The sequence below is a fragment of the Triticum aestivum genome, chromosome 4D, assembly GCF_018294505.1.
Source record: "Triticum aestivum cultivar Chinese Spring chromosome 4D, IWGSC CS RefSeq v2.1, whole genome shotgun sequence".
In the NCBI taxonomy this organism is placed as follows: domain Eukaryota; kingdom Viridiplantae; phylum Streptophyta; class Magnoliopsida; order Poales; family Poaceae; genus Triticum; species Triticum aestivum.
In genome coordinates, this window is record NC_057805.1 from 272,569,443 (window position 1) to 272,577,098 (window position 7,656).

At 43.8% G+C, this 7,656-nt stretch overlaps 1 long non-coding RNA gene across 1 annotated transcript; it reads left to right on the plus strand.

The window, feature by feature from the left end:
• The first annotated feature begins 1,334 nt into the window (after nucleotides 1-1,334).
• On the plus strand, nucleotides 1,335-7,291 carry LOC123097446 (uncharacterized). The gene is made up of 2 exons (XR_006447208.1): nucleotides 1,335-4,986; nucleotides 6,189-7,291. It is a non-coding gene; the product is annotated as an uncharacterized lncRNA (long non-coding RNA).
• The last annotated feature ends 365 nt before the right edge of the window (nucleotides 7,292-7,656 follow it).

The window sequence follows — 7,656 nt, forward strand, 5'->3', positions numbered from 1 at the left end:
CGTGATTCAGGTGATGCTCGTCCGCCTCACCCTTCCCTGCCTACTCCGGGTCTCCCCCATGTGGGAGTTCAATCTGGAGGAGCCCCGGACCTTGAAGCACTTATTCGGTACCACACACGAAGATATATGGAAGCAGCTCTTCAAGGCCTAGAAAAACTGGCCGTAGAAGATCGAGGTCATCGGACTTGACATCGAGAATCCGGCCTCAGCGGTGAGCATAATCCGTCCGAAGACCCATCCAGTCAATACTTCAGATATAACAAAGTTTATAATATACCTGTTTTCCGTATAGGGCTGGACGGCGAAGGCGGAGCGGATCAACTGTCCAACACCGCTACCTGAGAACCCGGCCACACCCCAGCTAACAGAGATGCTGGTCTCAGCGCCATATCAGGCGCTGGAGAAGAAGGCCAAGAAGAAGAAAGGCAAGGAGGCCAAGGGCGCCCCCCGCCACAAAGGTCCTTCGGACGCAGTGTCCGGAGAGACCGAAGCCCTCTCTTCCCACGAGGGAGACGAGGAAGAAGAAGAGGAGGAGGTGGAAAGCGACTCCCCTCGAAAGAGGAGGAAGAAGAAGAGGGCGGCCTCCGAAGACCCGGAGGGGGAGGCGCCCAAGAGAGGGAAAGTGATCCTCCAGGACAATTCAGACTCAGAGTCCGAACTAGTCCGCAAAAAACCTCCCAGGGTGAAGCCCCTGGTTGAATCGTAAGTATTCAGATACTCACCGTTTATCTTCGGTCTTCCCTTTTCCATTATAAAAGTAAATTTGTTATTTTCTTTTCAGCCATCCCCGCGAGCTCCCACAAACTCCTTTATCGGAGGGGAATTCTCTGCCGCCCGAGATGGTGGAGAGTGAGACGCCGCCACGAGCCCCCTCGCCTATCGTCATGGAGGACACCGAAGTGTTGTCCCGAAGGACCTCTCCTGGCCGAGGGGGGGGACGAGGCCGTGAGAAGGCGCCCGAGGTTAACACCTCGGTCGCCGAAGACCTAGGGGAGGTGATAAGCACATTTCATATATATAATTTTGACACACAAATTCACCATTTCTTGAGATGTGTCCATCTATTCTTGCTGAGAATTATCGAATATTCGATTGGTAATTATAAAAGAGATTGTGACTAGTGGTTTGTTTATTTTGCAGAAAAGTGCGACAAGGCACTATAAACTTGAAGATTTTGCCTACAAAGAAAGAGGATACAAGACCGAGGCTAATAGAAGAGAAGGGGGGACTTGAGTATGAGGAATTAAAGAAACAGAGGGCCAAAACTAAAGAAGAAAGGGATCTACTTGAGGCAAAAGAAGAGAAGAAGCAGGGCAAAAGTGCAAAATGGCAGATCAGGGAGGGGATCAAAATCCCTAGCCGCACCTCTTTGCAACGGGGTCCTGGCACACATCTCTCTCCCTCACCCTTCCTTCTCCACCACCGGCCGCCGCCGCGGCCAGGCCGGCGTGGCGGTGCACCACCCAGCCATCCATTCACTCCACCTCCACCAACGCCTCCTTCCTCCAACACCATCCAGCACCATCACGAGTTCACCACCTCTCCCCTCGCTGCACCCCTGCTGTCGTCTTCCCGAACCTTTGCTGCTCCTCTCCTCCGATCTGAACTCTTCTGCCATTCCCTGTGATCCTTGCTGTTGCTCCATACCCATCGACTGACCAAGGACCTGAAGCCCCTCTTCTCCCCCTTGCTGTGGCGGCTGCCTCCTCTCCATCGCGTCTCCCTTAGCGCTGCTGCTGCTCCTCTGGCTACAACTACTACTGCTACTCGTCTACAACCTGTGCTCTGCTGCTACTCTCTCGCCAACGTCCCAACTGCTGCTGCTCTCTCCTCACGCCCCCTGCTGCTGCTCCTTTCCCAATCTTGCTTCTCTCTCTCTCATTTATGTAATGTTCAGTACTATGTAATGTTCAGTTTTGATAAATGTGAGTGACTGTTATTTGTTCAGTTTGGTACTTGTAATAATGCTTGACTTGTATTACTTTAGGCTGTGAGAAATAATTGTCATTGAAATCTTGCTCTGTGATTTAGTAACATTCTAGTATATGTGTGTGTGTTCACCTTGTGTACTAGTTAACTTTGTATGTGTTTGAACCCATTTAAATAACTAGTCTCTGTAGTACCTATGTACCTGTGACATATATGCTTGTGATATAAAACATTTTCATGTTGTCCCATAATCTAGTTTCTTCTTTCTGTCATATGCTTGCTAGATATATATGTCTATGTCTTTTGACTTCCCTTGTCATTGATGTTATCATTTTAGTTTTTAAGATAATATGAAAATACCAAAAAGACAAAGTGAAGATAATCTTCATCTTACTTTGCTTCTGTGTTATTTCCTTTGTTGATGATCTTAGTTAGTCTAGATTTAATATTCTGCTTTCATCACCCCATATTGTGTTACCTAGATTTAGCCGAGCATAGTCGTTGGTCGACTAGTCCCCGAGGAGAACACGACACTCGCAGTTTGGGCGTAAAACCTCGCTGTACTTACAATCGATCATTTTGGCGCCGTTGCCGGGGACTAGCATCGAGCGATTGTGTGAAGCTATAGACTAGGCTTAGTATAGTTTTTGTTTAAATTTCCAGTCAAATTTATGTCTTTGTTTCTTTTACCTTTTTACTTTTTGTTGCTTCGGCTTACTAGGGTACTAACCCTCTCACCAGTGTTTGATGTTTGTGAGCGTGTGTAGGATATCTTACTATTTGTAGGCTGATTGACATTTGCACTTGAACATATGGCTTTAGTACGTGATCTTTGGTTGCGAAGTAGTTTGGACACGATGACAGGGCCAATTTGGCCATCTATTGAGGCTGGAAATTTTGAGTTGAGGCCTGGACTTATTGCTCTCGTCTTGCAGAATCAGTTTAGAGGATTACCCAATGAAGACCCTCATGAGCAATTTGTAATGTCCTGGAGTATGCCAATACAGTCAAGTACCATGGCGTTTCCCAAGATGCTATCAAGTGTATGTTGTTCACATTCTCTCTCAGAGATGCTGCTAAGGACTGGTACTATTATTTGCCATCAAGATCATACACTTGGGGTGATATTTTCCACTTTACAAGCAAGCTACAATTCGTGACCAGATCCTCAATTTTGCGCAAGATGGAAGTGAGAGCTTGTATGCAGCTTGGGAGAGATATAAGTATTTGCTTGGAAAATGTCCTAATCATGGGCAAAAGGATTGGTTAGTGCTACAGATATTCTATAGAGGGCTGACACATGCTTCAAGAAATCTTATTGATATGTCAGCTGGTGGAACAATCATGAACAGGACCGTTGAGGGTGCAATTATTCTCATTGAGAGCATTGCCTTCCACCAAATGCAATGGAGTTATGAAAGGCCTAGTTCAAATCTGAAGGTTGCAAGCTGTGTGCAATCAGGAGCTGTTTGTTCCATAAGTGAACAGAAATCATCCATGGTGCCTAATATTCAAAACCAGCATGTTTCATTCCGGGGACAACAACATTTCAGAACTGAATTAGAGCCTCCATATAGAAACATTGATCTTACTTCAATTATCCTTGATGATGATTATGATATTTTCCAAGATGATGCAACCACTGTAGATCAGATGGATACCACGGTAGCAGATCGAATACCTCATGGCAATGAAACTGTTCAAAACGAGTCAAAGTTGCAAGAAGATGTTTATGAGGAACCTACTCTGATTGACGCTAAGTTGAGACAGCAAGATATGGAGAAATTCACTTGTGTTAGTCAGCTATGTGACTGGTGGAATTTAGTCGTGCAACCAATTGCCCACACTTGTGTTACAACTGTATCTGGACTATTTGTCAAGAAGAAATCATTAGCTCCACCAGTGGTTGCCTCTATCACAGTTAGAGAGAGTTATCTCAGAGAAGAATAGTAAAGATGAGATCCCAACTCCTGCACATACAATTAAGCAAGTCGGAGACATTCCAAGGAGAGAGATACAAGAGGTTGAGTCAAATTTAAAAGAGCTGATACTTCAATATCCTGAGAAGATCCAACGTGTTGCTGAGCTGCATGACTGGTGGAAGTCATCGGTGTCACTGTTGAAACTTAGCAGTGATGGTGATGAGGAGAACATTACTCAGAAAGACAGCGAGGTAGTGATCTCAGCACCCCTACCAGATCATGTTAGTGAATATTCACAGGTGGGGACACTTCAGACTCAATTAGGTGTTGCTGGTACAGCACCATAGAAGATCCAGAGGAAGAGAGACCTCAACTTGAAGAAGAAATACTTGAAGACAAGGAACAGGATGATCCAGAGCTCGAAAAACCAAGTGATCAACTTGAAGACTCATCATCTACTACTCTTGAAGAAGCAAAATAAGTTGTTGTAGATGAACTTGAAGAACCAGAAATTCATTTGCCAATTTTCATACAAGAGCGTGATGTAGCAGGTTTATCTAATCCTCTTGATGACATGCGTCCCTATGACTTATTTGCTTCTACCTTGCATTACATGATACCGTGAATTAAGGTAGATTTGAGAAAGTATTTGCTTGGATATGATGATATATACCCTGTTCATGGCATTGCCCACATTTGTTACGATTACACTTATTTTCCTCATGCTAGACCCATGCTTAATGAAACATGTCATTCTCATGGTAGCCTGGAGCTTAATGATTCATATCATCTTCATGCTAGCATTGAGCTTACTGATTTCTACCATCCTAAACATGTGCTTTATAGCTATTCTTATGTAATTGGGTACTCTATTGATGATTTAGAGGGCATCAACCCTATCACTTGCATTGTCTCTTTTGTTGTATGCCTTTCCAGGTTTTTGCTACTGCACCGTTTACTACATGCTGACCAGGTTCGGGGTGACATCCCTTGGGATCCCGGTGGAGTCAGAGCATGGTGATGAGGAGAAGCAATGGGGCACACATATGGAAGAGAGAAGCTGGAGTTTGCAAGTGCAAGCAAAAGGAGAAGAGCTGCAGCTCAGAGAGTGATTGTGCGAGACCATCAAAGCCCGGTGAGTTGTTTCATGACCCATTCTGAATATCATAAATACATGCTGAATTCAATTACTAGTTGGGTTGCTTGAGCCAGTTATTACTTGTTGTCAAGTTGAAATTTTACCTTTGGCATATGATGCTTGATGTGAAAATGTTAACTGATTGTTGAATGCCTTGTAAACTAGTGATCTACACAATGCTTGCTTTGCTGAAAGTAGTGAAGGCTATTAGTTTTGAGTGCTCAAATCCCTAGTACACTAGAAAACTTAATCATTTTTTGCTTTTATCTTGATACATCTAGATCATTAAGTGTCAGATGATGAGTTTGTGCCTAATGTGTTCCCACTCAGAGCAATCACTCACCACTATGGACTAGCATGCTATGTTCCCTGGATTGGTAGTATGTGAACCAGACTTGGATGAGTGATGATTCTTGTTTCCTTTTTGTATTCATTTGTTAAATAAGTAATAATGAATAAATAAGTCTGACTACTGACAGTAGCATGTCATGTTCCCTGGATCGGTGGCATGTGAAATCGGGTTAGCTTGGGCAATAATTAATAATAAAAATGTAATTGTCGAACCAGTTGTATACCATGTTCTCTGGATCGGTGATATGTTCCTTTGTGGAGACAAACAAAAAAATACTAATAATTGGTCGAGCCAGGTGTATACCATGTTCTCGGGATCGGTGGTATGTTCTTTTGGTGAGACCGACAAAATATTATCATTGCTTCCTTCAAATTCAATAAGTGGTTCGACCACAATGTTGTGTTCCTGACAGTAATTGTTTCTCGGGATCATGCTCTCTCTAGGAACCTTTTGGCACAATCAGCATTTGAACTTGTTGATCCACTTTTATCACTGTAAAAGTTTAAAATGATTGACTTTACTAGTAGTATCCTATTGCTTTATAGCACTCTTAACCATTAATTTTCACTAGCTAAGTCCGAAACATGCCTTGTTTGGGGATTTATTTTACCAGGACATTCTTTACTCAGCTCACTGTTCATATTCTTGCTCTTGTCATATACCTTTGCTTGAGGACAAGCAAAGATTTTAGTGTGGGGGAACTTCATAAGCACATTTCATACATATAATTTTGACACAAAAATTCACCATTTCTTGAGATGTGTCCATCTATTCTTGCTGAGAATTGTCGAATATTCTATTGATAATCATAAAAGAGATTGTGACTAGTCGTTTGTTTATTTTGAAGAAAAGTGCGACAAGGCACTATAAACTTGAAGATTTTGCCTACAAAGAAAGAGGATACAAGACCGAGGGCTAATAGAAGAGAAGGTTGGACTTGAGTATGAAGAATGAAAGAATCGGAGGGCCAAAACTAAAGAAGAAAGGGATCTACTTTAGGCAAAAGAAGAGAAGAAGCAGGGCAAAAGTGCAAAATGGCAGATCAGGGAGGGATCAAAATCCCTAGCCGCACCTCTTTGCAACGGGGTCCTGGCACACTTCTCTCTCCCTCACCCCTCCTTCACCACCGGCCGCCGCCGCGGCCAGGCCGGCGTGGCGGTGTGCCACCCAGCCATCCATCCACTCCGCCTCCACCAACGCCTCCTTCCTCCAACACCATCCAGCACCATCACGAGTTCACCACCTCTCCCCTCGCTGCACCCCTGCTGTCGTCTTCCCGAACCTTTGCAGCTCCTCTCCTCCAATCTGAACTCTTCTGCCATTCCCTGTGATCCTTGCTGTTGCTCCATACCCATCGACTGACCAAGGACGTGAAGCCCTTCTTCTTCCCATTGCTGCTGCGGCTGCCTCCTCTCCGTCGCGTCTCCCTTAGCGCTGTTGCTGCCCTCTGGTTACAACTGCTACTGCTACTCTTCTACAACCTGTGCTTTGCTGCTAGTCTCTCTCCAACGGCCCAACTGCTGCTGCTCTCTCCTCACGCCCCCTGCTGCTGCTCCTTTCCCTATCTTGCTTCTCTCTCTCTCTCTCTCTCTCTCTCTCTCTCTCTCTCTCTCTCTCTCTCTCTCTCTCTCTCTCTCTCTCTCTCTCTCTCTCTCTCTCATTTCTGTAATGTTCAGTTTTGATAAATGTGAGTGACTGTTATTTGTTCAGTTTGGTACTTGTAATAATGCTTGACTTGTATTACTTTAGGCTGTGAGAAATAATTGTCATTGAAATCTTGCTCGGTGATTTGGTAACATTCTAGTATATGTGTGTGTTCACCTTGTGTACTAGTTCTTTGTACTAGTTAACTTTGTATGTGTTTGAACCCATTTAAATAACTAGTCTCTGTATTACCTATGTACCTGTGACATATATGCTTGTGATATAAAACATTTTCATGTTGTCCCATAATCTAGTTTCTTCTTTCTGTCATATGCTTGCTAGATATATATGTCTATGTCTTTTGACTTCCCTTGTCATTGATGTTATCATTTTAGTTTCTAAAATAATATGAAAGTACCAAAAAGACAAAGTGAAGATAATCTTCATCTTCCTTTGCTTCTGTGTCATTTCCTTTGTTGATGGTCTTAGTTAGTCTAGATTTAATATTCTGCTTTCATCACCCCATATTGTGTTACCTAGATTTAGCCGAGCATAGTCGCTGGTCGACTAGTCCCTGAGGAGAACACGACACTCGCAGTTTGGGCGTAAAACCCTGCTGTACTTACAATCGATCAGGAGGTGACCCCTATGGCAATCGACGATGGACCCCC